The sequence below is a fragment of the Rattus norvegicus genome, chromosome 1, assembly GCF_036323735.1.
Source record: "Rattus norvegicus strain BN/NHsdMcwi chromosome 1, GRCr8, whole genome shotgun sequence".
NCBI lineage: Eukaryota > Metazoa > Chordata > Mammalia > Rodentia > Muridae > Rattus > Rattus norvegicus.
In genome coordinates this window covers 152111867-152121971 of record NC_086019.1, presented here as the reverse complement: position 1 = coordinate 152121971, position 10105 = coordinate 152111867, and the positions used below count along the sequence as shown (strand labels likewise).

The 10105-nt window shown below is 40.1% G+C and overlaps 1 pseudogene; it reads left to right on the top strand.

Annotated features, from left to right (window-relative positions):
• The first annotated feature begins 7392 nt into the window (after positions 1-7392).
• Positions 7393-8701, top strand: Pgk1-ps7 (phosphoglycerate kinase 1, pseudogene 7; annotated as a pseudogene).
• Positions 8702-10105: the final 1404 nt, after the last annotated feature.

Below are 10105 nucleotides of genomic sequence, written 5' to 3'. Positions count from 1 at the left end.
CTTGCAGCAGAAAATTTGGTCTTACCTGTGGTCCCGAGGCTCAGGTTCGCTCGTGGGGTGCTGCCCAGGGGCTCTCTGCAGCGGCAGCAACCAGGAAGACCTGTCGCTAATGATTTTTTTGGAGTGAATTTTGTATCTAACCACTTTGTTGAAGGTGTCTATCAATTGTAGGAGTTCTCTGATAGTGTTTTGGAGGCTACTTATGTAAACTATCAAATTATGTACAAATAACAATACTTTTACTTCTTCCTTTTCAATTTGTTTCTCCTTTAGTTGTTTTATTGCTCTATATAATAATTCAAGTACTATATTAAATAGATGCTGAGAGAGTGAGCAGTCTTGTCTTGAATCCCTGATTTTAGTGGAATTGGTTGAAGTTTCTCTTCATTTAGTTTGATGTTATCTATTGGCTTCTGTATACTGCCTTTACTGTGTTTAGGTATGCTCCTTGTCTCCCTGATATCGCCAAGACTTTTGTCATAAAGAAGTGTGTTGCCAATGCCTTTTTCGGCATCTAATTAGATGATTATGTTTTTTATTTCTTTCATTTTGTTTATATGGTAGATTACATTGATGGCTTTTCTTTTTTATTATTTTGTTATTCTATTTATTTACATTTCAAATGTTAGCCCCTTCACAATTAACCACCCTATCCCCTCCCCCATACACCCTGCTTCTATGAGGGTGCTCCTCACCCACCCATCCCCTACTGCCTAAGTGTCTTAGCATTCCCCTACACTAGGTCATCTAGCCTCCACAGGACCAAGGGGTTCCCCTCCCACTGATGTGAGATAAGTCCATCCTCTGCTGCATATGCAACTGGAGCTATGGGTCCCTCCAAGTGTACTCTTTGGTTAGTGGTTTAGTACCTGGGAACTTTGGGGATTCTGGTTGGTTGATATTGTTGTTCTTCCTATGGGAATGTTAACCCCTTAAGCTCCTTCAGTCTTTCTCCTCACTTCTCCATTGGTGTTGGCATGCTTAGTCCAATGATTGGCTGTGTACATCTGCATTCACATTGATCAAGCTCTGGCAGAGCCTCTCAGGGGACAGCTATACCAGGCTCCTGTCAGCAAGCACTTCTTGGGATTAACAGAAATAGGTTCTGAGTTTGGTGTCTGCAGAAGGGATGGTTCCATAGGTGGGTCAATCTCTGGATGGCCTTTCCTTCAGTCTCCTCTACTCTTTGTCCCCACATTTCCTTTTGACAGGAGGAATTCTGGATTAATATTTTGAGATTGGTATGTAGCCCCATCCCTCAAACGGGGATCTTGCCTGTCCCCTGGATATGGTCTCTATAGGTTCTCTCTCTCCTTTTTTGGGTATTTCGGCTAATGTCATCCCTGTTGGGTCCTGGGAACCTCTTGGATCCCTGGCATCTGTGACTTTCTACTCCCAGTTTCCCAGCCCCCACTACTAAACATTGATGACTTTTCATATATTGAATCATCCCTACATCTTTGAAGCCTATTTGCCAAGGTGGATGATGTTTTGATATGTCCTTGGATTTTTACATTGTGAATAATTTAATGCTTATTTTTGCAACAATGTTCCTCAGGAAATTTGTTCTTTTTTTTTTGTTTGTTTTTTGTTTTTGTTTTTGTTTTTTCCAGAGCTGGGGACTGAACCCAGGGCCTTGTGCTTGCTAGGCAAGCACTCTACAACTGAGCTAAATCCCCAACCCTCCTCAGGAAATTTGGTCTGAAATTTTCTTTGTTGAATTTTTGTAAGGGACTTAATTTTCAGGGAGTCTGCTCATATTTTGTGGAATCATTTGAAGATTATTTGTACTAGTTCTTCTTTAAAGATCTGGTAAAATTATGCACTATAACCTGGGCAGTTTTTGGTTGGGAGACTTTAAATGATTGCTTCTATTTCCTCAGGGGTTATAGGCCTATTGAAGTTGTTTGGCTGATCTTGATTTAACTTTGGTAAGTGGTATTTATCTAGAAAATTCCCCATTTCCTTAAGATTTTCAAATTTTGTGGCATACAGGTTTTGAAGTAGGACCAAGTGATTTTTTTTTTTTTTTTTTTTTGGATTTCCTAAGTGTCTATTGTTACAGCTCCCTTTTAACTTCCGATTTTGGTAATTTGGGTATTGTCTCTTTTCCTTTTAGTTAGCTTAGTTAAGGATTTTTCCATCTTCTTGATTTCCTCAAAGAACCAACTCTTGATTTCATTGATTTTTATATTGTTGCTTTTGTTCCTAATTTGTTCATTTCAGACCAGAGTTTAATTATTTCCTACACTCTAATCCTTTTGGCAGTATTTGCTTCTTTTAGTTCTAGAGCTTTCCAGTGTGTTGGTAAGTTGCTGGTATGAGATCTCTCCATGTTATTTATTAAATCACTTAATGCTATAAACTTTCCTTTTAGCACTGTATTCATTGTGTCCCATAAGTTTGGGTAAGTTGTTCATTCATTTTCATTGAATTCTTGAAAGTCTTTAAATTCCGTTTTTATTTATTCCCTGATCCAATTGTCATTGAGTATAAAGATGTGCAGTTTCCATGAGTTTGTAGGCTTTCTGTTGTTTCTGTGGTTGTTGCAGTCAGGTTTTAATGGAGGTCTGGAAATATATAAGACGTTATTTCCATTTTGTTCTATCTCTTGGTACTTGCTTTTTAGATGAGTATATGGTCAATTTTGAAGAAAGTTCCCTGAGTTCCTGAGAAGAGGGTAAAATCTTATTTATTTAGATGAAATGCTTGGTAAATACTTGTTAGGTCTATTTGATTCAAACCTTTGTTAGTTTCATTAATTTTCTGTTTAGTTTCTGTATTAATGGCCTGCCTATTGGTTAGTTTAGGATGTTGAAGTCTTTCACTATTAATATGTGTGGTTCAATGTATGCTTTAAGCTTTGGTAATGTTTCTTTTACAAATGTGGGTGCCCTTGTATTTGGGCATAGATGCTCATATTTGAACCATCATCTTGATATATTTTTCCTTTGTTGCTGAGGTGTGTTTCTTGAATGCACCAGAGTGAGGAATCCTATTTTTTGCATTCATTATGTTAGCATGTGTCTTTTTTTTTGTGTGTGTGAATTGAGTTCATTGTTGTTGAGAGATGGTAATGACCAATAATGGATTTTTTTATATTGGTGGTGATTGTGTGCATGCATGTGTGTGTGTGTGTATGTGTGTGTTTGTGTTTGTGTGTGTGCATGCATGTGTGATCTTCATTTTTTCCTGGTGCAGAATTTGTCTTTTTCCCTTGTATCTTTTAATATTCTTTATTTGTTCTGTATATTTAGTGCTTTGATTATTATGTACCCAGTGGATTTTCTTTTCTGGTCCAATCTTCTTGGTGTACTGTATGTATCTTGTATGGGCATAAGCATCTCTTTTTTTGGACTAAGGAAAATTTGTCTGTGATTTTGTTGAAAATATTTTCTGGACCTTTGAACTGGGACTCTTCTTCTATTTCTATTATTCTGAGGTTTGTTCTTTCCTTTTTTATTGGATTTTTTAATTTACATTTCAAATGTTATCCCCTTTCCTTACTCCTGTCCATAAACCCTTCTATTCCATTCCCCTCCCTCTTCTATGAAAGTATACCCCCTCCCCAGCCACCCACCACTTTCCCCCTCCCCACCCTGACATTTCCCTACACTTTGGGTCCAGCCTTGACATGACCAAGGGCTTCTCCTCCCATTGGTGCCCAACAAAGTCATCCTCTGCTACATATGCAGCTGGAGCCATGGGTCTGTCCATGTGTACTTTTTGTGTAGTGTTTTAGTCCCTGGGAACTCTTGTTGGTTGGTATTGTTGTTCTTATGGGGTTGCAAACCCCTTCAACTCCTTCAATCATTTCTCTAACTCCTCCAGTGGAGACAACATACTCAGTTCAATGGTTTGTTGCTAGCATTTGCCTCTATATTTGCCATGCTCTGGCAGAGCCTCTCCGGAGACATACATACATACGCATATATATATATATATATATATATATATATATATATATATATATGCATATGTATATGTATATATATAATTATCACACACATATACACACATATATACATATATATAATTATCATATATATATACTATATATAATATTATATATTTTATATATTTATTATATAAATCATATACATATATATATATATATATATATATATATATGCTGGGTCCCCAGGTGGGACAGTCTCTGAATGACCATTCTTTCAGTCTCTGCTTCAAACTTTGTCTCCATATCTCCTCCTATAAATATTTTTGTTCCATTTTTAAGAAGAACTGAAGCACCCACACTCTGGTTGTCCTTCTTTTGAGCTTCATGTGGTTTGTGGATTGTATCTTGGGTAATTCAAGCTTTTGGTCTAATATCTACTTATGTGCATATGTGTGTGGTTTTTTTTGTTGTTGTTGTTTTTGTCGTTTGGTTTTTTTTTTTTGTTTGTTTGTTTTTGTTTTTGTTGGTTGGGTTACCTCACTTAGGATAATATTTTCTAGTTCCATCCATTTGCCTATGAATTTCATGAAGTCATCATTTTTGATTGCTAAGTAGTACTCATGTCATCCATGTTGGGTCCTGGGAAACTCTTGCTTCCCTGGTATTTGGAACTTTCTAGTGGCTACCCCTAGTTCTACACCTCCCATTGCTACACACCTCTGCTTAATTTTCTGACCTTCTGTACATCTCCCTGTCTCCCCCATACCTGTTCTTGCCCCCCTTTCCTCTCCTGCTTCATTTTCCCTCCCATGTCCCTCTCTCCCTCTATCTCTTGTGATTATTTTGCTACTGAAAGACCCCCGGAGCGGGGAGACCCTCACTCAAGTCTCGGGATGATGCGACCCCCCCCAAGAACTCATGTGAGAGCGTCCTTGCTGTAATAAACATGAGGTTTATTGATAGGTACCAGTGCACTGGGGTCGAGACTCATATCCCACGCAGGAGCAGTGGAGTTCGACCCCCAGTAACTAAGACAAGGGGAATTTAAAGGAAGAAACCTCAACACCAGCGGGTAGGGAGGGCATCATTGGAAAATGTCGAGAATACCAGTGAAAAATCACAAGGAGGAGCTTCCTGTTTCTCAAGATTGTTTACTTTATGGTCAATCAGTTCCTGGGAGAAGCTTCCTGCTTCTCAAGATTGTTCTCTAAGGGCCTTATCTCAAGTCTTTTTATCTAGTTCCTGGGAGAGCAGGCTCAAGAAATGTGACCTTTTACCTACAGATAGAGGGCAGGGTCTGGAATTTGAGGTATTTACGGCTTTTTTAAACTTCTGACTTCTTAGCTGCATTTTTTATTCTTTCATTACCCTTTCTAAGTTGGCTTGAAGCATCTACACTTTGGTTTTCCTTCTTGTTAAGCTTCAAACAGTCTGTGAATTGTATCCTGGATATTCTGAGCATTTAGACTAATATCCACTTATCAGCAAGTACATACCATGTGTGTCCTTTTGTGGGTTACCTCACTCAGGATATTTTCTAGTTCCATCCATTTGCTTATGGATTTCATGAGGTCATTGTTTTTAATAGCTGAGTGGTACTCCATTGTGTAAATGTACCACATTTTCTGTATACATTCCTCTCTTGAGGAACATCTGGGTTCTATTCAGCTTCTGGATATTAAAAATAAATCTGTTATGAATGTAGTGGAGCATGTATCCTTGGTATATATTGGAGCATCTTTTGGGTTTATGTCCAGTAAAGGCTGGATCTTCAGATAGGAGGATTTCCGATTTTCTGAGGAACTATCAGATTGTTTTCAAAAGCTTCACCCCACCAAAATGGAAGAGTATTCCTCTTTCTTCACATCCTTGCCAGCATCTGCTGTCCTCTGAGTTTTTGATCTTAGCCATTCTGACTGGAGTGAGGTAGAATTTCAGGGTTGTTTTGATTTGCATTACTCTGATGAGTAAGGATGTTGAACATTTCTTCAGGTGCCCCTTGGCCATTTGAGAATTCTCTGTTTAGCTCTGTACCCCATTTTTAATAGAGTTATTTGGTTTTCTGGAGTGTACCTTCTAGTCTTCTTTGTATATATTGTATATTATCCCTCTATCTGTTATAAGATTGGTAAAGATCTTTTCCCAATCTGTAGGTTGCCATTTGTCCTATTGACAGTGTCCTTTGCCTTTTCAGTTTTATGAGGTCCCATTTGTCAGTTGTTGATCTTAGAGTCTGAGCTATTGGTGTTCTTTTCAGGAAAATTTCTCCTGTGCCAATGTGTTCAGTGCTCTTCCCCACTTTCTCTTCTATTAGATTCAGTGTATGGTTTTATGTGGAGGTCCTTGATCTACGTGGACTTGAGTTGTGAGCCTGGGAGTGTCAGAAATGGGGGTGTCAAACTGTCCCTCAGAACCCAATATTCTTAAACAAATTGGCTTTTAAGTGTTCTATGACAGAAAGGAATTTTCTCATAAATACAAAGTACTATGAAACAAGAAACAAAACAAAACAAAACAAAACAGGAATAATGACTTTCACACACTACAAATTAGATTAAAAAGGCCACTTGGGGCTCTCAGAGTCTTAACCATCAACCAAACAATATGCCTTGGCTGGACCTAGGCTTCTGGTGGATAGGTAGCAGATATTCAGCTTGGTCTTCATGTGGGACTCAAACAACTGGAGTGGAGGCTATCCTGAAAGCTGTATCCTATACATGGATATGTTCTAGCTGAGCTGCATTGTCTGTTCTCAGTGGGAAAGGAAGTGCCTATCCTTGCAGAGACAGGAAGAGTGAGGGCGGGGCGTGCGGGGGAGGAGTGGGGGTGGGTGGGGGTGTGGAGGTGGGTGGGGGGTGGGGGTGGGAGTACTCAGGAAGCTCCTACCTGCCCGGAGGAGATGTAGAGAAAGGGACTAGGAAAGGATTGTGGGTAACCTAGAAGGGGCAGTAAGTGGGATGCAAAATGCATAAACAAGCAAATAATAACAGCAAACTAGGTACATATTTTATTACTTAAGTTAGTTATTTTTGAGACTGCATTTGATGTATAGTTTATCTTGGCCTGACATTCATAGGTAGACTAGACTGACCTTTACATTTTGGTAATCGTTTTCTTTTCTTAAGTTGGAAATAGATTTTTTTCATATAGTATATTTTGATTATGTTTCTCTTCCCCTAACTTCTCCCATATCTTCCCTACATACTCAAATTCACATCCTTTCTTGCCGTAGCTCTCATTAGAAAATAGTTATCTTGGGACAGCAGCCTTGATCCTTTGGTTATTTGTTATCTGGTTGTTCTTCATAGGAACATTGAAGTCCACCCTCATCACGACCTGCTTCCCCTTCATGTCCAGCTTGTTCAAAGTCAGCTTGTTAGAAAGCAACATTTTGGCAACACCGTGAGGTCGAGAGGCCGGGAGGAGAGGAAGAGGATAACACTGCAACAGACGTGTGCTTTTAAATCGTACAGAATGCTGGGCCACAGGAGCCACCTGGGCCGTCCTGATGGTGTTCCCATGCCCGACAAGTACTCCTTAGAGCCAGTTGCTGCAGAACTCAAATCTCTGCTGGGCAAGAGTGTTCTGTTCTTGAAGGATAGTGTGGGCTCAGAAGTAGAGAATGCCTGTGCCAACCCAGTGACTGGGACTGTCAGCCTCCTGGAGAACCTCTGCTTTCATATATAGGAAGAAGGGAAGGGAAAAGATGCTTCTGGGAACAAGGTTAAAGATGAGTCAGTTAAAATTGATGCTTTCCAAGCCTCCCTGTCCAAACAATTGACATTGTCTATGTCAATGATGCTTTTGGGACTGCACACAGAGCCCACAGCTCCATGTGGGTGTGACTTTGCCACAGAAGGCTGGTGGATTTTTGATGAAGCAGGAGCTGAAGTACTTCACCAAGGCTTTGAAGAGTCCAGAGCGATCCTTCCTGGCTATCTTGGGAGGAGCTAAAGTTGCAGACAAGATCCAGCTGATCAATAATATGCTAGACAAAGTCAATGAGATGATCATTGGTGGTAGAATGGCTTTTACCTTCCTTAAGGTGCTCAACAACATGGAGATTGGTACATCTCCGTATGATGAAGAGGGAGCCAAGATTGTCAAAGAGCTCACGTCCAAAGCTGAGAAAAATTGTGTGAAGATTACCTTGCCTGTTGACTTTGTCACTGCTGTTAAATTTGATGAGAATGCCAAGAATGGCCAAGCTACTGTGGCCTCTGGTATACCTGCTGGCTGGCTGGGCTTGGACTGTGGTACTGAGAGCAGTAAGAAATAGCTGAGGCTGTGACTTGAGCTAAGCAGATTGTTTGGAATGGTCCTGTTGGGGTATTCGAATGGAAAGCCTTTGACAGGGGAACCAAGTCCCTCATGGATGAGGTGGTGACAGCCACTTCTAGGGGTTGCATCACTATCATAGGTGGAGGAGACACTGCCACTTGCTGTGCCAAATGGAACACAGAGGATAAAGTCAGCCATGTGACGACTGGGAGCGGTGCCAGTCTAGAGCTCCTGGAAGGTAAAGTACTTCCTGGGGTGGGTGCTCTCAGCAATGTTTAGTATTTTCCTGCCTTTGGTTCCTGTGCACAGCCCCTAAGTCAGTCTAGTGTTTTCCGTATCTCCATTTGGTGTTAGTGCAGCTAGTGGGCAAGATGCAGCACCAGGAACCCTAAGCAGGTGCACAGCATCTCAGCTCGTCTTTACTGCATCGGGATTTGTCTACATTCAAGATCCCATTTAAATTCCTTAGTGACTAAAACCATTGTGCATTGTAGAGGGCATCTATTTTTTTTTTTTTTTGGTTCTTTTTTTCGGAGCTGGGGACCGAACCCAGGGCCTTGCGCTTCCTAGGTAAGCGCTCTACCACTGACCTAAATCCCCAGCCCCGAGGGCATCTATTTATATTCTGTCTGTGAAAGGAAGTGAGCTGTAAAAGCTTAGCTCTCTTCGGTGTATGTAGCCTCTGGTTAGCTTTGTCACTGTTCATGACAGCATGGAAATACGATAGATTTGGAGAAGTTGATGATCTATTAAACAATAAAGATGCCAACTGGGAAAAAAGAAAACAGTTACCTAAAATATAAAATAAAAAATGTTAGATGCAATAAAAGAAAAATGAATAAATATGAGTAGAACACAACAAACAACAGATCAACAAAACAGACAAAAAGCCAAAAAATAAAGGAGAAGAAATACACATAGATCCAGAGATGTGAATTGGCAAACATAGGAGTTGCCTAAAACCACAGAATTGATAGCTGTAATATGTAAGAGAAAGACACATAGGGTAGGAAATACCAACCAACCAGCCAGCCAACCAACCAACCAACAAATAACAAAGGAAAGATATGCCCTGACAAAAAGATCACAAGACAATAAGACCTCTAAAAATCCCACTGAGTTTATTATTGCTAGGCATGAGACCTACTCTCATGTATGGCCTCTATATTCAGAGAGACTGTTGGGAAAAAGTGGTTAATATTTGTCAGTGGTTATTATTTGTAGATAGCCTATTGCTTGGTAAGGGATATTGGCTTATGTGTCAATTTACACTCTCAGCATTGGGAACAACATCAAGACCAAATTTGGGCCAGTCTTGTACATGCTGCCTACAGACTATGTGAGTTCCCATGTACTTCTGTCCTGCTGTATTTGAAAGACCTTGATTCTTGGTATTCTCTATTTTTTTCTGGCTATTACTATGTTTCTGAGTGTTTTTCTGCAGGATTTCCTGAGTCTAGGTAGACTAGATGGAGATATCCCATTTCAGGCTGAGTGTTCTAAAGTCTCTCATTTTCTGCACATTGTTCAGCTGTGTTTCTTCTCATATACTTCATATATGTCAGAAGAATACCATATACTTAAGAATAAAGGTTCTCTAATAATGAGTGACTATTGTAGCTAGATTGAGAAAAGTTCATAGACTTGAATGCACAGCCATTAGGAAGTGGCACTACTTGACAGGGATTAGGAGGTATGGCCTTGTTGAAGTAGGTGTGGCATTGCTGGAGGAAACTCGGGATAGGCTTTGGAGTTTCAAATGCTCAAGTCAATTGTCTCTTTCTCTTTTCTTCCTGCTTGTGTATCTGGATGTGGAACTCTCAGCTACCTCTCCAGCAGTGCGGTGCCTGCCTGAACTTCTAAAACAGTAATTAAGCCCCAACTAAGTGTTTTTCTTTATAAGAGTTGCCATGGTCATGGTGTGTC